This window comes from Carcharodon carcharias, chromosome 23 (assembly GCF_017639515.1).
Source record: "Carcharodon carcharias isolate sCarCar2 chromosome 23, sCarCar2.pri, whole genome shotgun sequence".
NCBI classification, from domain to species: Eukaryota; Metazoa; Chordata; class Chondrichthyes; order Lamniformes; family Lamnidae; genus Carcharodon; species Carcharodon carcharias.
This window is the reverse complement of record NC_054489.1, coordinates 26,515,116-26,537,174: the sequence shown is the minus strand read 5'-3', so window position 1 is coordinate 26,537,174 and position 22,059 is coordinate 26,515,116. Positions and strand designations below refer to the sequence as shown.

The 22,059-nt window shown below is 43.9% G+C and overlaps 1 long non-coding RNA gene across 1 annotated transcript; it reads left to right on the top strand.

The window, feature by feature from the left end:
* The first annotated feature begins 151 nt into the window (after positions 1-151).
* LOC121269260 lies at positions 152-14,903 on the top strand. The gene is made up of 3 exons (XR_005941325.1): positions 152-233; positions 9,010-9,105; positions 14,607-14,903. It is a non-coding gene; the product is annotated as an uncharacterized LOC121269260 (long non-coding RNA).
* The last annotated feature ends 7,156 nt before the right edge of the window (positions 14,904-22,059 follow it).

Below are 22,059 nucleotides of genomic sequence, written 5' to 3'. Positions count from 1 at the left end.
TATCGCCACTACAGGTGCAGACTGTGAGCTAAGGACAAGGCTGATTCTAACCTGAAACTAGTCGGACATTTCGTCATGTGCACGCGTTTGGTACATTTCTAATAGCGTGGGCGCCTGCTACATGTTGGTACATGGACATAAGAGATGAGGTGATTGTGTTTGAGGGACACACCCAGAAAGGAACATTATTCGTTCTATCAGAAGCACACGCTTTGATTTCTAATGTCAACAAGGTTTGTGGACTTGACTGTTTGGATGTTGCATATTTAGCTAGATGCCAAAATAGATATTTAGGATCTCCTGTTTCTCTTTTATGAATCTGTATTTAATTTTGGGAGGGGGTGGGAGGTTACAAGGAGTGGGATTGTCCTAAGTTTTCATAAGTATTTCGTGGGAGACCTCTTCACTCTTAACCAAAACAATCTAACCTTCGATCAAAAGCAAAACACTGTTAAGTGTTGTAAATCCGAAATAAGAGCAGAAAAGGTTGGCAATATTTAGCAGCCCAGGCATCAACCAGGGAGAGAGAAAACAGAAAGATCATCAGCTTGAACTGTTAACTCTGTTTTTCCACAGATGCTGCCTCATATGCTTAGTATTTCCAGCATTTTTCCTCGTATCACCAGTTGTCATCAGGGCCAATAGGTTTCATTGAGTCGTTGCTGCATGCCCACTGTTGAAATAGAAACAACTGCAATGTCCACTGGGCCGGTCAACATCTGGGGGCGGGGTGGGAAGGCACGAGCCACCACCAGAGCTTCCGAAAACATTCAGGCGCTGACGGGCTTCTCTGTTAGCCTGGCAACATACCTGGCGAGAGAAGCAGAAGTTGAGTTTTCAGGTCGGTGATCTTTCATTCTGCTGAAGGGTCATCGACTCGAAACGTTAATTCTATTTTTCTTTTCCACAGACACTGCCAGACCTGTTGAGAATTTCCAATATTTTCTGCAGTTATTTCATATTTCCAGCATCTGCAGCGATTTATTTGGTATTCGCCTTTTCTGTTGTTCATTGCAAATTTTTAGTATTCAGTATTTTTTTAAATCTCTGTCCAGAGAAATTGTTCAGTTTTATACAGTTTTAAACTGCAGTGAGAACATTGAAATAGGCCATTTATACTAAATATGTTATGCTGATTCAAAGCAGTTTGAGATTTCCATTGATATAAACAGTGCAGTACAATTTAGGTATGAAGTCACCTAAAATGTACTTCAGACAAGAGGTGTAAGATCACCTTAAGATATAGCCCAACACTGCTTAGAGTTTATGTCTGCTGCAATATAAGTGAAGCTTGGCACAAAACCATGTTTAAAAGCTTAATTTTAACATTTTTGGATCTTACCAGAGGACTAACTGTCCCAATGAGACTGGTACTTAGAGTACACATAACTCCTTATATTACAAATCCATTTAAGCACACAGTAGTGTATAACGTGGGGCTTTTACACCAATGCAATATATTTAGTGAGAGCAATCCCAAAGCACTCGCTGAATGTTAATGAAATTTGTTGTAACGTAAGTAAATTTAGTTTAATAAGGACTACAGTTTGGCTAAATTGGTAGTCACCCTTGCATTTAAACCAGAAGATTATGAGTTTAAGCAATCCTCTCCAAGAGTTGAACACATCTAGGCTAATACCCTAGTACTGAAGAAACACTGGACTGTCAAAAATTCCAGTTTCAGTTGAAATGCTTATAGTAGGCTCTGCCCAACTGGTAAAGTGAACATAAAGGACCCTTTAGTATGACAGGAAGAAGGGCAGGAAGTTGTCTTGTCAACATTCCTCCCTAATCACTACCAAAAACAGATTATTTATAAGTTTGTGGAAATCTATTCAGTGATAATTGGCTGATGTATTTGCCTACATTATTTTTTTAAAAAGTAATTCAATGCATGTGAAAGACTTTGAATTTTCCTCCGACTATGAAAGAGTGCAAATAAATACAAGTGCTCTCTTTACAAAAATAAAAAATACTGGTAAACAAATATGTCACATGCTTGGATAAAATGTCTTTGTCCACTATCTTAAAGAAAACATTACCAATTTACTTCAAAGGAAGCAAAATAAACCTGCACAGACTATTGCCCACTTATTTTAAATGGGTTAACCCCTTCATTAAAACAGAGAACTAAAGCATTTCGTAAGGGCATGTGAACAGTAGTATAGTCTTGAGCCCTTTTGATTTTATGACAATCATTAAAGTCACATTTGGCTTAATCAAGATTGAACAGGATGCATTACAAAACTCGATCATAACCCTGCCGAGATGATACATAATTGTTCTTTGAACCAAATAACGACCATCAAAGATTCATGGTGAGGGATTTATTCCTATAGAGAAGAATTTTCCTAAACATGCACTGTTTTGAAACTAATAGATTAAATTTCTCTGTGTACTTCCTCAGGTTATTTTGAGGGTAAAATTCCTCCTGTCAGTAATTTTTCTAAAAAGAAATCTGCCATGAACACATAATGAGTAATTCCTTTTGAAACATCAACAGTGTTGATAAAATATTGATGGGAGGAATTTCACTCAGAGTTGGATTTGTTGTAAAATGCAAGCTGAATGCTCAGAAAAATATGTTTTGAATTAGCCATTACTTTTCCTCATCTGCCTGTCATAACCACTTGTCTCCATTCAACCTGTAGAAGCTGAGGTGCTGAGCAATTAGATAAGTGCCTCCTGGCTATTCTGTCAGCAGGAGAAAGCCAATGTGTCTGATGGAATTCACAACAGTGTTGTTGAGATCTCACAAAATAAATCACGGCAAAATACCCAGTTGTCAACTGCTGCTGGGTCTTAAACGCAAAGGGTGTGAACCATTAGTATTCACCTGAAATGGATGCAAAGTTGACGGAGCTACCATTTCACATTAGGTCCGAGCTAATTGTCTCTTTAACTCTCCTTAATAGCTTGCCAGTTATGGAAGGCTGCGAAATTGGCTGAATCCCACGCTGAGCCAAGTGACTGGTGGGGCCTTTGGGCATGGGAGGGGGTGATGATTCTGGTGAGCGCCCCAAACAGACCAGCAGCATGACAGATTTCTTCTGAGGGCCAAGAAGAACACTGTTGGCTCTTTGCCAAGACCAAATTAAAAGTTTCCTGACTTCTAGCCCTCTTTATAAGTCTTGTTGGCTAGTCTTCTTGAAGCCTGGTATAAATGGGTAGAGAAAGACTGGCACTCTCTGCCTACTTGTACCTAAAAATTGGAATCAGGCCCTTGTAACTATGTCGACACTCACAGAGTCTCCTCCCTATTTCAAACAGGCGTGTCACTCACTTATTTACAGCTCCACCTGGAAATTGTATCTTTAGTCCTAGCCAATGGAGTGGCCAGGATGCTGTCCTCCTCCTAGGGTTACCAGCTCAGACTAAATGTATTTCTGGAGGTTTCCTCACATGACTTGTTCCCATGCTCCAGTCATTAGTCAGCCAACACATCCATCCTTGTGATGCACTGTCTTCCTACGCCAATTGGAAAGCAAAAAGACTCATTGCCCATTTGAATGATGCTTGGCTTTTTTTTTTGCATTTTCAATATTTTTATATCCGGTAAAGAGAAGTGCTCAAAAAAAAATGAAAGAAGAACTGCTTTGTTTAATATCCCAATGATATTTCTCCACGGTTGCACACAACAGTGTCCTGACTGATCTTAATTCCTGGAGACTCTAGACCAATCCTGGAGAGTTGGCAATCCTACCTCCTCCTCCTACCTTTTTCCTATTGTTGGCTGCTCATTTATCAGGTGAGAAATGGGCAGCTGATGGTTAAAAGTTCCCCCAAAGTTCCCAGCAGTTAGAAGTGTGCATCTAAACCATTTGGCAAATTAACTTGCTAGTCATATTAGACATTCATTTAAAGAGACACTAATTCTAAAAGTGTTAATTTCAAATTCCCTCTCACAGTAAGAAATATTTTCCTGGTTTAGATGAGTCTGCTCAATTCTTAGCCAGATGAAGCCCATATTGAAATAATCAACTTGGCATTTTCAGAGAATTCATAAGAAAGAAGCTTCAGTTTATTATTTTTTTGATTAGTCTTTTAGACAGAACTGAAACTGCAACAGAACTGTTAACAGTATTTTTCAAAGGGTTTGTATCTCCTTGCTTTTGTTTCACAACAATCTGCAGCCTTGGAAATTGTCTAAGCTACATTTTCCAATTTGTTTAATGTTAACCGCTCTTCAGTATAGCCAGTGAGATAAAGGCAAATGAATGCAAGTCAAGCTAATAAGTGTCTGAATAAGGGTTGGAAATGTATTGTTGGGTCATACAAGACAGGGATTTTCCATAATTAAAAGCTCCACACTATTTATTATATTTTCTAACTGATTTTTCAAATTGGAATATACTTATTCACCCTGGCCCTAAAACATTTTAGATTACGAGTTTGCAAAGAAAGTAACTTCTAGTCATGTAACACCTTTCACATCTTTAGCATGCCTTAAGACCTTCATGTTCAATTGATGTTGTTTTGTAGATAAGGATGGCCACCGATTTATGCATTGTGTAGCCTCATGAGCACCAATGAGATGAATGACCACCTAATCTGTTTTGGTGTTATTAGTAGAGGAGATAAATATTGACCTAGACATTGGCAGGATCAATCTTCCCGCTATTTTTCGGCTGGTGCCATGTAAGCATTTATGCTCACCTGAACAGGCAGTCAGGTATCAGCCTGACATTTTATCTAAAGGACAGCACCTCTGATTGTGCAGCACTTTTTCATTGTTGCCCTGGAGTGTGAACCTCAGTTATGTTTTCAAGTCTTGGAGCGGAGATAAACCCACATCCTCCTGACTCAGAAGAGAGAGCTACCACAAAGCCAAACTGACGCTGTAAATCAACAAGAATGGAGCAGTGTGGAGATTCTAACATTCCCACTGGTATGGAGAGCATGAATAATTCCTTTTTGAGACGCATGGGAAGATGAAGCAGTATAATCCAGGATTAGATTATGATCTCCAATGGCACCACATTGAGGGAGTGCAAACAAGGAGGCTGGAGAACATTGTCTGTTGCAGATACCATTTCTGGTCCTTATGTTTTTGCAGTAGATTGCAGGGTTTCTCGCTGTAAAATACATCTTGTTATTTTCTTGACTCAAGCTAGCATTAGTTTTTTTAAAAAAAACTTAACTATGAGCCTCTTTTCTGTACTTCAGCCTTTTAGTTAATTCCAAGAGTCTTTCAAATTCAACACAGTCAGGTCAAAGCAACAGCAAACTTTTGCTTTTAAGTTTTGTAGGAGCTTGGGGTGCAATGCAAACAACAATGAAAGCAACATAATGTGCCTTTTTCTGAAATGCGCTGATCTTATTAATGTGTTCACTTTGAAAGCTGATAGTATAGATGCTTTACATAAGAAGGCTGTGTAATTTATTTAGTGAATCCTCATATAACTTTTGTTTATTTAACCATTTTATGTCTTTTGACAGTATGGTAAAGGAACCACTAAGTATTTGATATTAAAATCGGCTTCAAGCAGAAACAAAAAAGTTTGATTAAATTCCACGAAAATATGTACCCTGTTCCAAATGGGTAGTATTTACCAATTTGTTAATGCATACCATTATTCATCCATTCTGAAGTTGGTTTTGTTAAGTCAGTGTCTCAAGTGGACATTTTAGGATTTTGATGTATTCTGATATCAATACCCTCCAAAGATCAACTTATTTTTCTCTTTCAGCTGTTGACCTTCTAACATTTTTAAAAAGTTATCAGTCTCCATGGGGATTGAAACAAAATACTATGGGCAGTATTTAATGGAGGCGATGGGGTTCGTGCTCACTAGCTGGAGAGCCAGTGAGAGCCCAACATTGCTTGCAGCATTAATTGCCAGTCAGGCATCTAACTGGACAGTGCCTGGCTTTTCCTGCGATCATGGGCACCAGGTGGGTTGTAAGTCCCACCTGCTGAGAGCGGCTGGCCAATCAGAGGCTGGCAGCTCTTCATTGCTCAGCATGCCCCTGGGAGGCAGTAGGTGCTGCCAGTATTACACCCACCCGAGGCCTAGACCGTGGACTTAGGCACAGGTAAGTGATGGTGATTGGTGGGGTGGGGGGTGGGGGGGTCGGGGCGGGGGGAGGGGGGGGGGGGGTGTGTTATGGGAGAGGGAGCGAGAGGGTTCAGCAGCAAGAGCAGGGTGTGGCTGTCAGCGGACCAGCCCCCACTTCCCGATGCCTGGTCCTTGATCAGTGACTGTCTGACAATGAGGGCCCACCCCACCCCAGGTATCCGCAAGCAAACAGGCCAGGGTTAGCTTTTCAGGTTTTCCGTGTGGCGAGTCCCTGCCTGCCGTTGGGTGAATTCCAGTGACAGTAGGGTGTGGCCATTAGGTGGGCATTAATTGCCCATTTATGGGACTCAGTTGGTGGTGGTCAGGGTGCAGGGTGGGGGGTGCGTAAGGCCATCCATGGGCTTTCCTGCCATAGACTTAATTGAGGCAGTGACAGGAAGGCAGTGGGGTACCCATCCACCACCCTCCTGCCTGATTAAATGCCCCTGCCACTAAACTTGCCGGGAGGAGTGTATTAAACTCTGCCCTATGTAATTACCATGATCTCATAACCATTCCTGAGATGTGGTTACAGATTGACAAGGGTGGGAGCTAAATATTCTAGGACACTTGACTTTTAAAGGAGGTAGCTAAAATGGAAAAAAGAAGAGGGTAGCCTCATAATAAAAGATTGGATAAAACAGAAGACAGAACAGACCTTAGCTTGGAAAATAATGATACAAAATTAGTTTGGGTTGAGGTAAGAAAAACCAAGGGGCAGCAAATGCTGGTCGGAGTGATTTATAGGCACCCTATCAATATTTGTCAAGTCAGGTCATGTATAAACCAGGAAATTAGACGTGCATATAAGCAGGGTCCTCTTGGGGGAATTTAATTTTCTCATTTGCACTGGGCAAACCAAATTTGCTGTAATCATGTGGAAGACAAGTTCAAGCATTGCATAAAGATAGTTTTCCAGTTCAGTATGTCAAGGAACCATCAAGAGAACAGTCTATTTTAGATCTAGTATTAAAACATAAGAACATAAGAAATGGGAGCTGGAGTGGGCCTTTTGACCCTTTTGAGCCTGCTCTACCATCCAGTAAGATTATGGCTGAATTTTTACCTCAACTCTACCTTCCTGCACTATCCCCATAACCCTTAATTCTCTTAATTAACTCTATTGACCTCTGTCTTAAATATACTTAATGACTAAGCGTCTACAGGTCTCTGGGGTAGGCAATTCCAAAGATTCACAACATTTGAAAAAAAATCTCCTCAACTCAGTCCCAAATTGTGACCCTTTATTCTGAGACTTTGACCCTGTGTTCTAGATTCTCCAGCCAGGGGAATCATTTTCTCAGCATCTCATGTGCAATGAGAACAAGTTAAATAATAATCCTGTAGAGAAGGAGCCTCTAGGTTTAAGTGATCATACTATGTGGAATTTTAGAATGAGGTTGAGAGTGATTTAGTTAAGTCCAAAACTAGGGTCTTAAATCTGAAGAAAGCAAACCATGTAAGTATGAGGCACTAGTTGGCCAAGATAGACTGAGAAACAAGATTTAAAGTTACAACAGTATATAAGCAATGACAAACAGATATAAACAATGACAAACATTTAAAGAATTCATTTGTGGTTTGCAACAAGTGTGCTGGTAGTAACAAGTAACGTTCACACCACACAAGTGCTAGTCAATGACCATCTCCAACAACAGAGAATCTAACTATCTCAACTTGATGTACAATGGCATTAACACTACTGAATCCCCCATCATCAACATCCTGGGTGTTATCACTGACCAGAAACATAATTGAAACAGCCATATAAATACTATAGCTGCAAAGGGCAGTTGTTGCAATGCGTAACTCACCTCCTGGCTCCTCAAAGCCTGTCCACTATCTACAAAGCACAAGTGAGAAGTGTGATGGGATATACTTGCCTGGATAAGTGCAGATCCATCAACATTGAAGAAGATCAACATTACCCAGGACAAAGCAACCCTTTTGACCATCACCCCATCCATTGGCTTAAAAATTCACACCTCAACTACCAGTGCATAGTGGCAGCAGTGTGTACCATCTACTAGATGGACTGCAGCAACTCACCAAGGTTCCTTCAGCAGCAGCTTCCAAATCACAACATCTACTACTGGGAAAGACAAGGATATTGGAATGCCAGCACCTGTAAATCCCTCTCCAATTCGCACATCATCCTGACTTGGAGCAATATTGCTGTTCTTTCACTGTCCTGGAATTCCATCCCTAACAGCACTGTGGATGTATCACATCACATGGAAAGGGGAGTTGAGGTAGAGGACTAGCTTTAGTCATATTGAATAACAGAGCATATTCGAAGGAGTGAATGGCCTATTCCTGCTCCTTTTTCCTATGTTCTTACTGTATTCCTATCCTCTGTACCTGTGTTGTATCTTTGCCCTAGCACCTCTGGATTTCCTGTACCAGGGCTAATGTCTCACCCTAGTATTTCAATATCTCCTGTTACCCATGTTGTACCCATTCTCCATAGGATTAAACAATAATAAATAGAGCAGGTTGTAGATCACAGGCTGAACACTTGGTCATGGAAAAACCTAATGAGGAGGGGAAAATGCCAATGAAAAGTAACCTACATAATTGGAAAATTGATAGAGAAACCAGAATTTGAAATTCTTCACTGCTCCATGTAGCTGCAGTTCACTGTATGTTCAAGTTAGCATTTCAAGGGAGTTGCTGTCTTATTTCTAGTTCTGGGTGGTCTGAATATGCCCAGAATTACCAAAATGTCTGCAGTAAATTTAAAAGGAATGAAAACAGGAACTCCCTTCCAGATCCTATAACATTTTAACTTCATACCACAGATGAGAGCACCTGAGAAAATGTGTCTGCTTTTTAATTTATGGTTTGTAACCACATGAAACAGAGGCTCGTTCCTTTAAAATGTGATAATAAACAAGAGTGCGAGGCCCATGCTTGGTATTTTTAAACCCTTAGTTTAAATACTTTACAGGTCTGACAGGAAGGTCTTTGGGGAAACACACTGGAGCTCCAATGCACTATTCCGGAGAGAGAAAGGACATGATTGATGCCAGCGAATCCCTAAATGGTGAGTTTCCCAAGCCCAACAATGCCAACATAAGGAGTCATTGAGCCAAGTCACAGCACATTCCCACAATGAGTGAGGGAAAATGTACACCTCTGGTCCGGCTCTGCGGCTAGCAATCCTTAGATTCATCCACAGACTTGTGGTACTGAACTTCCAGAGCCTGATGCCCCACAGCTACCAAATAAAACAATAGGAGCTGGACACAGCACTGAGAACCTCTGAGACCAGAGGCCAACCTGACTCTCCAAAACAAAAGATGTTCCTGTGAGAACAGAAGAGTGTTGGATGGATAAGGATTTACAGACAGTTGGCAAACTCAGCAAAGGTAATTGCCTAAAGTGTAAGGCTCCTGTGAAAGCATAAATATAGAATCTGTAGAAGAGTGCTGAGGAGAGAAGAAAGAGAGAAAAATGAAATAAGTAACCGTGAACACAGATATTTTTAAAAAAGCAAGCTTAAGAGTCCTAGGGTTAAATGAGAGACAATAAAGGAATTAAAAACATTGTGTAAAGCAAAATTAGAAGGAAAAGAGAAGCCACATGGGGGATTATCAGGACCAATGTGGGAAAGGTTAAGAAGTTCAGGGGAAAGGAAAACCCATCTTGGCACAATTGAGAAAGCTAAAGAAGAGTTGAGGAGCATTGAAATTTCTGGAGTTAAACAGAGGTAGGACAAAATTTAGTTTGGAAAGTAAAAGAGGAAACTGAAATACAGTCAGGGTGTTGGAACAAAGAGAGAGGAACAATGATTTATGTAGAGACGGATCTAACATGATTTGAATTGGTCCAAGTCGAGTGGAATGCCTGAGGTGACTGCGGTGAAGGGTGATTCGTCCCGCAAGGCGTTGACTAAAGTCACCAAGAAACCGCTCAAGAAGTGGAGGAAATCTCACAAGCAGAGCTATTCCATTTATGTGTACAGGATGCTGACCCATGTCCACCCTTCCACCAGGACCTCATCCAAGGCCATGAGTGTCATGAACTCCTTCGTTGTCGACATTCTAGAGTGCATCACCTCAGAGTCTTCGCACCTCATTCACTACAGCAAGCGCCACACCATCTCGGTCAGGGAGATCCAGAGTGCCATCTGCCTCATGCTGCCAGGGGAACTGACCAAACTCTGAAGGCATGAAAGCGGGGTCACCACATACACCAACTCCGTTGAGGTCGATCATTCTAAAGATTATAAATTGTTGGATATTCTGACTGCTTTTAGAATTATTGCACTATTCTTGTTCTATTATCATATATTATATTGACATATATGATTGGTTAGTGCTTCCCAAAATGTTTTCGTTACAACTCACACCTAATTTCTATTGTTATCAGTAAGTCATTCAGGCCATCATGCTAAAGAAAGGTTGCTCTGAGATATCAATTGATATAGGAAAACATTCTCTAATTAGGCAGTAATTATACAAAGCACAGGGATTTCAAAGCAAAAATGAAGGCCACATAGTAAGCAAGAACTAGGAAGTTACTAAGATGAATGTTAGCTCTGAAGTTAGCGATATAGATGATAATACTAGGAAGACTGGAGTTATTTTTTCCCTATGAGAGAAACTGCACAATTATGGCTTTTGCTTGATGTAGGGGGAAATAATTTTATGTGAGAAAATCAGATAGTCAACACATTGTTCAAAGAGCGAGGCCTTTGTAATGTGGTTATGTCATTGTAAATTTACTCCAAAACTGGTAATATTTTGAAGTAGTCATAAGAAGACTCCTGTTCATTTAGGTTAACAAGCCGAGTGTAACAATTTCTCTTTTTCATTTAGTCCTATATTTCACAAAGAATGAGTGAAGGTAAGATACGAGCCTAAATATACTAAGTACCAATGCCTCACCCACCGACACTATCACATATCAGAAAATCATGGGCACTGCAGCATGGTATTCAAATATTTGTTTGGAAAATTCAACACATCCAGCAGAAATGTGACTGGAAAGTACGGTAATGACCTGGGGCTTCCAGAGTGGAGTGACACTCCAAAGAAGTCTTCATGGGAAGCTTCCGATGAGTGGCCTGTTTCACTGGGCTGAACGACATGGACTATGTGCCTGCAGCTTTCTGAGGTGCATTTCCTGTGAGAGCTGTTTCCCATTGGGGGCAGAGTTTTGTCACTTTTTTTGATGTTGCACATAAGTATTAGTCATAATTTCTAAAAAAATGTTTTAGGGATATGGGCAAACTGGAAAGACTGCATTTATTACCCATCCCTAGTTGCCTTAAAATTGCTGATAGATCTTTTCTTTGAGTTGCTGTAGACCTTTTGACAATTTGATAATATTGCTCTCACAATAGTGATTGGTAAAAATTCCAGGATATTGATCCAGCAGTAATGAATGACTGGTGATGACTTGGAGAATTACATGGAGGTGGTGGTGTTCCCATGGCATTGCAACTCTTGAATTTCTTCGTGGTACATGCAAGCAAGGCACGTCCTGCTGAAATGAAAGGATGTTAATATGTTCAAAGGCAACTCATTAAGTTTTTAAAGTAACTTACTTGAGGGTAGATATGTGTTGAATACCTTCAGCGTCCCCAGCTGCATCAGTCACAAAAAATCTTAAATCTTGATAAACTTGAGAGTGTTTGCAACAACGTTTTGTTTGTCTGTTTATGGAAACAGCACCGTGACGTGCACTGAATGGGAATGAACAGCCAAGGAATTTCCAATTTGAATGAGATTAAAACTGGTTAGAATACAAAATCAAAACTTTGACCAGTGCAACGTGGAATCATCTACTTTTTTTTTAAATGACTCACAGAACATGCCTGAGGTTCTGCTGACCTTGTGGAGTGAAGTGGATGGTGGAGGTAGGCACACATAAAGGGTTCAAAGGTATGGGCTGCAGGAAATTGCAGAGGTAGGACAGAAGATTTCTAGGTGAGAATGAGGATTTTTTTTTCTCGAAGAATATACTTTATTCATAAAATTTTGCAAAAGTACAAATAACAGTTCAAATTTGACGTTTATAAAGTGCAATACTGTTCAATTTCTTCCAATGCAGTATGTGGCACCAAGAGGCGCCTCATCATGCTTACAGTTACAGGTTATACTTACAATATACATTTACATTACATGACCAATATTCTCTGGTGCATACAGCCCATGGGGTTTTACCTGGATCCCAGCCCCTCAGAGTAATTTAACAGGAGGGCCTTAGACTGTGACCTTTTCCCATTGAGCCTTTGTGGTGGTTGCCCCAAGCTTTCTTTCTTCTTTTTTCTTTTACGGGATGTGGACGTCGCTGGCAAGGCCAGCATTTGTTGCCCATTCCTAATTGCCCTTGAACTGAGCAGCATGCGAGGCCATTGCAGAGGGCAGTTAAGAGTCAGCACATGCAACAGCAGCCGGATTGCCACAGCTTTTAATGCATCCCTCAACATTTCATCTTGGGCCTTGGAAGTTGTCTGTCTGCAATACTCAGCCATTGTACTGGAAGACCAACAAGTTTTTGGCAGACCAAGGAGCATCTTTACCAATCTGATGGTCTTCCAGTAGGAGTTGATGTTTGTCTTGGTGTGTATGCCAGGGAAGAGCCAATAGAGCAGGGGGGTTCTGTGTCATGGAGCTGCTCAGATGAACCTCAGCAAAAACCCTTACATCACTTTCCAGAGCTTCTTTGCAAAGTCACATTCTAGAAGGAGGTGGGCAATGAGGATTTTGAGCATAATGTATTGAGGGATCAGGGCTAAGTGAGTGCAGGAAACAGTTTTGCCGGCACCAATACCCGACAACTGCAAAGTGCAAGTGGCTGTCCCTTAATTGTAAACCCAGTCATTATCAATGATTTATTTCACTCCGAAATCAACATTGATGCACCCAATCTTGTCTTTGTCCAGCCATTACATTGCACATTTTCAACATGCCTTGCTGAATAATAATGAGTTGTCAACTGGGGCCTCTTCCAAGCTTCACAGCCTAGGGATGCTGTGAACAATTCTGGAACCCTACTGTTTCCTAGCTGTGATAATATAATTCCAGATCTACAATGGGCTGAACTTCAGAAACATTGGGTCTAGTGCCAAACCACATCACCGAGTATATTTAGCCACCAACAAAGCTGAACAACTGAATAATTCAGTACTACAAAATTACCATTCCTCTGTTTTAACCACCAATTGTGAGTATGCTTATTTGGAGGGCCGGCACAGACATGATGGGCTGAAAGGCCTCCTTCTGTACTGTAATAATTCTGTGATTCTGTGGTCAGATGGGACTAACTGCGTCTAAGAAATGGAATGATTCAAATCTTGTCTAACCTTAGGAAAAGTTTTGAAATATACTAAGTGGACATGTGAGACAGTTTCTTTTGTTGCTAAGGCACTGTTGCCATGATGCCTGTAAGGAAAACATCTGAGAATTAACAGAAACGTATATAAACTGGTCTTCACCTGTGTTTTACCTACACACAAGGGGTTGAGTCCATCAGTAACAATCTTTTCATGTTCTGGTATTGCCATTTATTTTGGGCTTCATGCCTCCGGATAATGAAGAAGAGGATCTGTGGAACATTTGCATAAGGCCTGAGGCAAACCACATTCCCCAAAATCTCATTCTTCAATTTAATTGCCTCCCTTGGTAGACTAGCGGATTTTTTAAAAGCTAATTGAGCACTAGATCAGTTCTAAAGATCTAACTGTAGCCGAACTCTTAATGTAAAGTTTCTGAAATAATTACTTCAATGATTATTCCATTTTAATGTTTACATTTTCAACCTTTGCTGTTAAAATTTCGAACAGCTAATATTTTAAATGTATGGAAGTTTTTAGTCTTGACTTTTAAAAGTAACTGTGTGGTAAACCCATTTCAATGAAACTGTGAATAGTTCCCATCACCTTTCTATGTTAGCTGCTCCCCTGATGCTAAATCCCAGTCCCTAAGGCTGTACATAACAAGGCTCAAGTCCAGCTCAGGTCAGGAGTGTGTTGGAACGCTCTCCACTTGTCTGGATGAGTGCAGTTCCAACAACACTCAAGAAGCTCAACATCATCCAGGACAAAACAACCCTCTTGACTGGCGTCCCATTCACCACTTTTAACAATCACTCCCTCCCTCCTGTCGGACAGTGGCAGCAGTATGTACCATCTACAAGACGCACTGCAGCAACTCACCCAGGCTCCCTCGACAGCACCTTCCAAACCTATGACCTCTACTACCGGGAAGAACAAAGGCAGTAAACACACAGGAACAGCACCAACTGGAGGCTCCCCTCCAAGACCACACCATCCTGACTTGGAACTATTTTGCTGATCCTTCACCATCACTGGGTCAAAACCCTGGAACTCCCTCCCTAACAGCACTGTGGATTGCAGGAGTTCAAGAAGGCAGCTCAGTGCCACCTTCTCAAGGGCTATTAGGGACGAGTAACAAATGATGGCCTAGCCATTGACGCTCACATTCCATGAATGTATTAGAAAAATGGTAAATATAGCTCCTCTGCTCAGGCTAATTATGGTGAATCTCATTTTTGAATTGTTCTTGTCTCGTTAAGGTGAATGGAAGCAACAATATGGAAGATACTGGGAGTAAAGACCAATGCTAATGAAATGATTTGGAAGATTCCACTAATACAAATGAAACAAATACAGTTCTTATGCTGTACAGGCAAGGCAAGGGAGTTTTAAGAACTGGCCTAGGAAAAGTGCATCTTTCAAAGTGTCGACTGGTAAAACTGATGAGATCCATTCATAGTTCGAGTAACCTTTGTTGTTGCAGCAGCCAGTGCTCAGAAATTAACGTGTAAGGTGCTTCAACAGTTTCTATTTGAAATGCTTATTTATACAAGTCTACAGGCTGGGGAAAGTAAACTATTGGAAAATCACAGAAATAAAAACATTAAATGCTGGAAATACTAAGCAGGCTCAGCAATTTCTGTGGAAGGAGAGAAAAAAAAATTAACGTTTCAGGTTGAAAGCCTTTTGTTGGAATACATAAAAACATAAAAATCAGAGCTTGCTTAATCCTGTCATGAAGTGAGGTCTTCTCCCAATAGGTTGCAGGTATCAGCACCAACCTGCATGAGAGCCAGCGCCTCCTGAGGCACTAGTGTTCAGACACATTGAGGGAGTTGATCTTCAATCCTCTTGCCTGCAGATCCTATGTTGAGGGGGGTCTCACCTCCTTCCCGCCAAATCTTAGGGCCAGATATGCGGGTTGTCGGGTGGGTGGGCCCGGGAGCAGCCGGGAAACGTGAAAGGCTGAGAAGCTCAGCGCTGTTGGGGTGGGGGTGGGGGTGGGGGTGCGGGAGGAGTGGGAGCACTAGAGCCTGCATGTGCATGGGGGAAGTGTGTGCACTGAAATCTCCCTGATGGCTGGACGCTGACTCAGGGAGCTGAAGAATATTAAAATACAAAATAAAGCTTTTGAAAGTTTAAAAAAAAAATGTCCCCACATAGGACTCACTCACTTTCACATAAACATAATAAAGATTTTGTCAAAACATTTTTATTTTTTAAAAAATTAATGTCAGAAACCTCATCCTGCCCGTGGATGAGGTTTCCTCAAAAATCCAAAGGCCGCCTGGCTGATTTGCTCACCGGCCAACGATAAGGTTGGAGGGGCAGCAAAAAATGGTAGTTAATTGAGACTTTATTGGGCTTAATAGCGCTCTTAGTTGTTGGCGGGTGCGCTGCCAACTCTTGCGCGTGCCCGCCAACTGAGATATTGCGCGCAATTCTGCGCTTGATTGTATTGGGCGCATGCCCACCCGTGGGGCATAAAATCCTGCCCTCAGTGTCCACCCCCTCTGCCTTGTGGAGGGACATGCAGCTGAGGAGAAAGCAGCTGGTGCTGCTGCTGGTGTTGCTCCTGCTGCTGCCAGTGCTTTTGGCAGTGGTGTTGCTTCAGCACTTGCCTCTCAGCAGCCACAGAAGCCACTTCCATACTGTGGTGAAACAGAGAAGTGAAGCTGAAGGTGAGTGAAGTCCTGGATGGGTGAAGTGCCTTCTAAGAAGTTGACAAGCAGCGATAGTGCTCTGTGACAGAAGAAATGCTTCGAGTAGAGGTTTCATTTTGACCATGGCTGGATCTCTTCAGTGTAACTGATCAAAGTCTTTCCAACTTGTCATTTTCATTGAAGATTGTCTTCCTGCTGTGCATGTGCCTCAGTGACCCTGGTAAGTTGCTGACAGGTTGGGAAATCCAGGGTTGTGGGTTAAAACAGCTCCAAATTGGCTTTTCAATTGCCGTAATAACATACGTTACGGATCCAAGGTGATTTCCTGTTCGCCTTCAATCCCACAGGAACCTGGGAGAGCGCGGAATGATGTTCAGATCCCTAACCAACGTCAATTTTAAGGGATTTAATTCTCCACATGCAAACCCACCTTCTGGGAAAATTCTCTGCATGGCTTATGTGCAAAAAATTGATGAAATCTTGGAACTAAATGGCAAAACCGCAGTGAAAATGCTATGCAATATCAACAATTTTTGAATTATCCGTTTCAATTTTTTAAAAATTGGCTGGGATCTAGCAATTTGTGAGATCCATATGCAAAATAGTTCAATTCTCCAATGCAATAGCAACACCAAGTAGGCATGAGAGGCTAAGCTCTGAGGGGGAAGTTAAAAGGTCATGAAGCTATGAGCCCAACAATGAGTTGACATAAAAGAGAGAATATTGAGATGGGGACTAGGGGAGAATTGCAGGAGCTCCAGTAAGCTCACCAATCTGGCTTGGGAGGCAGTGACAGAGGTGGTTAGCGCCAATGCTGCACATAAGAGGTCAGCCACCCAGTGCAGAAAGAGGATGAATGATCTCATCTGTGCTGCCAGGGTAAGTCAACCATCTCATCACTCTCAACTCAAACACTCGCAAGCCCATCACACATTCACTGGCATCTGACTCACTGCCAGCTCAAGGAGCATCATTACTCACTCTCTCATACACACATTCACATCTCCACCTGGACTCATCTCCTCTGGAGATCACATCCTCAACCCATCCTTGGCTCTCCTTACCATCCACACATGCCAGGCATCCTTATCATGGATCTGTCGAAGGGTCATGAGGACTCGAAACGTCAACTCTTTTCTTCTCCACCGATGCTGCCAGACCTGCTGAGTTTTTCCAGGTAATTCTGTTTTTGTTATCCTTATCATCTGCCCTGGCATGTTTCTTGCTTGCACTCCATCTGCCTTTGAGCAGGACAAGGTCGCACACAATTACAGATAGAGGTTCCAGATCCTGGGTCGAGCACTGGAAATCAAAGTCCTCTCTCAGTTTGAAAACTGAACCAGTGAGCTGGCTGGAGAGGGCGTGGAACGTGCCTGTGGTGACAGTGAGGTCAGCGGCAAAAACCCACGTGAGGATCCTGCACCAGCTCATGCCTCAGACTACAATCCTGTGAGTGTATTGTCCTGTTTTAGAGTCTCCTGCCATGCACTAATTATCTCTACTTTCTTTCATAGGAACTTCAGCCAAGTATCCAACAGCCTCAACCAGCCAGGCCCTTAGATCGGGCCCTGATGACACCTTGCATGAGGATCCTGAGGATGCCACAGGAAAAAGACCCATCACAGCGCTCACCCACACCCTACACTGGCACAGAGACACATACCTCGGTGGGTCATAGTTCTAGAGCAGGCTCGGGGTCACAATCTGGTGAGCACAGCACACGATCTGGTCCACAGCAAGTGGAGGCAGGGATATCCAAGGTCACCGGCTCTCAGAAGGCAGCTGGAGGGCAGGATCCTGCTGATTCAAAGTCCAATGACGAGCCTCCAAAGTCGATCCTAAATCAGTTGCTGGAGCTGCTGCGACAATAACAGAAACATCAGGAAGTGATGTCAGCTGCATTCCTTAGGTTGTAACGGATGATGGAGGAGTCCGTGCACGTTCAGTCTGAGCTGATAGCGCCGGCATGTCAACACTGGCAGGATGGCGGCTGCCATGGAGACCTTGGCCCAGGACACTATTCCAGCCTACCCTTCTCCTCAAGGAGTCAACCAAGGCTCTCGGTCACCCACAGGGAGGAGGACCAGCAGACGGACACTCAGGGTCCATCCTACCCGGGTGACTACAGGAGTGTTCGGCCCATCCCAATCCTCTCTTCCTGTGAACCCCATCACCTCCGGCTCCACAGGCCGAGGCAGGTCCACCTGCCCCACAGCAGGACACCCTATGCAGGCTGGACCTCCCAGCTCCTGGTTCTTCAGAGGACTCTTGCCAAACTCATTACAGCTAACAGGGTGTGGGCAGTCAGCAGACTGCTTCCACCTCCGCTGTGGATGTCAGGGATGCACCCAGACTCACTGCAACTCGCTATCCTCCTCATGGAATGTGCTGGTTATGAGGGCCTCACATGAGCACCTGCCTCATCTGGCCCATGTTATGGCCTCTTCCCCTACATCCTTGGCTTCCTCGAACTCAATGCCCTCATCCTCTTCAATGTCCTCCTCATTGGAGGAGATGTGCAGCTCCTCCATGTTGGCAAGTCCTCCCCCCTTAACAGCACCAGATTGTACAGCACACAGCAAGTCACGATGGTCTATGAAACCCTCTGGAGAGTGTACTGGAGTGCTTTGCCAGATCTGCCCAGGCATTGGAATCACATCTTTAAGGTGCCTATGGTCTGCTCCACCAATATTCAGGTAGCAGCATGAGCATCGTTGTGCCTTCACTCTTCAGGATTCAGTGGCCACCGCATGGTCATCATCAGCCACCTTCGTTATGGGTACCCCTTGTCACTGAGGAGCCAGCGGTGATGTGGGTGTTCACAACATGTATATAATGTCCACAAATGTAAATAGAATCGCACCCGTTTCACATCTCCACTTGTGTATCCTTCCTTTTTATGATGAGCTGTGTTGCTGTCAATCAGGTGTGATACTATGGCCCCTCCCCCGACTTATTGCAGATGTCGCTATCATGGGCCTCTTGTATTTATAGTTGCTTCCATATCACCACAGTGTGTGGCCCTTTTTCAGATCAGGGTTGCCTCAACCTTAAGGTTAAATGTGCCTGTGGAAGGAAGCTCATTCACATGCTTTGCAGGGTTGTGTCATGTTTATTCTTGGCTGTATAAGATTGAGGTAGATGTGTTCTCCTATCTTGCCTGCATTCTTGAAAGGTGAGGTGTAGTGTACAAGGTGGGATGTGTTAACACATGGAGAAGAGTGATGTATCGTGCAACTCCATGTGCTCTCTGTCATCCAGCAGGGCTTTCATGCTATGAGGCCATACTCAGAGCCCGTGTGGGCTCCTGTCTTCCAACCGTGTTTCCTGTGTATCTGCCAAGCTCACCAATAAGTGGGGGCACCTTGCAACCTCAAGATGCCGAAGCTTTGCCCCTCTCAGCCACATTATTGCCCTGGTGCTCAAACCTACAACCTTGAGCGTTTCGCAGCCAGTAATTGTCTGTATTGCGGCCACAAGGCCCTCATCACAATATTGGGATGCAGCGCTGTGCATCTCATCATCTAAACACTCACCGAGACATGTGATGCTAATTGCAAATGGTGATTTTTGGTGGTCAACAGAGCCATTGAGCAAGCTCTGGAAGCGCACACTGTAGCTTTAGACAATGTTAAGGGGAGCAATGGGATAGGAGTGCGGATGTACTGAAACTGAAGTCTGCTCTTTATTAGCAATGACTTGTCACCTTGAGGGCCTCATGGTGTCGGAGCATTTTGGCGTTTGTAAGGGTCAGGGCTGCCATGAGGGCACAATGTGTGTCTTAAAGAGGAGGCATTTTAATATCTGGCATGCAAGTGGTTATGTGTCGTCATCCTCAGGTGGTAAGGTGAGGATAAAAGTGGACCAGCATCGCTAACTGAGAGTGCCGTATGTTAATGTGATAGAGAAGGAGGTGACACAGAGGATTGAGTCACCTCTGATTAGATACACACCTGAGGAATGTCCTCGGCTGCCTTGGCCCAAGTGTCACCGATCAGTTTCACTGTCGACATTACACAGAATGCGCTGTCCCATTACTGGAGATGGATTTCCTTGGGGAGCTTTGTCAGATTGAAGGAATACAGCTTCGAGCCCACTGAGGATAGTGGAACAGCTCCTGGCTCTTGTAGGCTGCCATTGTGACTGGGATGCTGGAGAGACACTTGAAGAGGCAGCACCTTCTGACATCTGATGCTGGCACGCCCTCCTCCAGTTAGCACCTTAGCACAGCAAAGACACCTGTTCCCGAGGCTTCATCAACCTTCAGAGGATCAGGACAATGTGAGCCTGATGTGTAACTATTGACTCTCAGATTGAAGTGCATGGTTGAAGTGAGAGAAATTGCAATGCTGGTGTTAATGTTGGTCCATGATGGAGGGCACTTGTCCAAGAGGGTACTCGCTGCAACTCGCTATCCTCCTCATGGAATGTGCTGGCTATGAGGGCCTCACATGCGCACCTGCCTCGTCGGGCCCATGTTATGGCCTCTTCCCCTACATCCTTGGCTTCCGCGAGCTCAATGCCCTCATCTCCTTCAATGTCCTACTTATCGGAGGAGACATGCAGCTCCTCCATGTTGGCAAGTCCTCCCCCCTTAATGGCACCAGATTGTACAGTGCACAGCAAGCTGCGATGGTCCATGAAACCCTTTGCGGAGTGTACCGGAGTGCTTTGCCAGATCTGCCCAGGCATTGGAATCACATCTTTAAGATGCCTATGGTCTGCTCCACCAATACTCAGGTAGCAGCATGAGCATCATTGTGTCTTCACTCTGCAGGATTCAGCGGCCACCGCATGGTCACCATCAGCCACCTTCGTTATGGGTAGCCTTCGTCACCGAGGAGCCAACCACGGACCCTGTGTGGTTCCTCAAAGACGTCCAAGATCTGCAATGTACTCAAGATGTATGAATTGTGGACACATCCTGGGTATCTAGCGCAAACCTGCATGATAAGTTTCTTATGGTTGCAGACTAGGTGTACATTCAGCAAATAGAAGCCTTTCCTGTTCATGTGTTACAGTGCCTGTTGCTGGGAGCTTTTATAGCCATATGACTGCAGTCGATGGCACCCTGTACCTGTGGGAATCCAGGAATTGCTGCAAAGCCCACTGCTCTGGCGTCCTGGCTTGCTTGATCTCTGTCAACATTGACGTAATTTTAGGCCTTAGCAAAAAGGGCGTCTGTCACCTCATGTCTGCATTTGAGAGTGGATGCTTGAGAGACCCCGCAGAGGTCCCCAGTGGAGGGGTGGCAGGAGCCACTCACGTAGAAGTTCAGTGTGGCAGTCACATTCACAGCCGGTGGCAATGGATGTCTTCCCAGTCTCTGTGAGCCTCATCCTCTGCATCTGGAGTGGGCCCTGCTGACCCTTGGTCTTGAGGGCTTTGTTCTTCCCTTTGGTGCGACAGATGCCTCCATTGCAATTGTCTCTTTCTTCTCTCCTGCCTGTACGCAATTATGCAGGCAGCAATAATCCCAACCTCCACCTTCCTGATGGTCTCCTCTCTGCAGCATCGATGAGAAACGGACATGAGTCGGCACCAGCCTGCAAAGATCCTGGGCGAAATTCTCCCAAAATGAAACTAATTGTGGTGGTGGCCGGTTTTGGCTGTGCCCAGCCCACTATCTGTAATGATGGCAACTTACGCCGATTCTGTGCTTGGAGCTTTATTAATTATGCAGAGGCGCATTTCGCTGCGAATCACCTGGTGGGCCTGGAGCTGATTCACTCGCCCGCCATCAGCTGGTGGGTTCAAAGGTCCCGGCGCCATATTTAAATGCCAGTCCAACACACAATCTCAATCTCCCCAGCTCACCAGAGACATTTGCAACCCATAAGGGAAAGGCCGAGAGCCTCAGGTTGAAGCCTGTGGCCCGCTTCACCCACCAGGCCCTCTAGGCATTGGTCAGAGAGGTGCAGGAACAACAGCATGTGCTCTACCTCACAGATGACTGCAGAAAGCACAGCAGCCTCACCTCTTGGGCCTGGGACACCGTAGTGGAGCAGGTCAGCACGATTGATACCCACGCCTAAAGTGCCACCCAGTG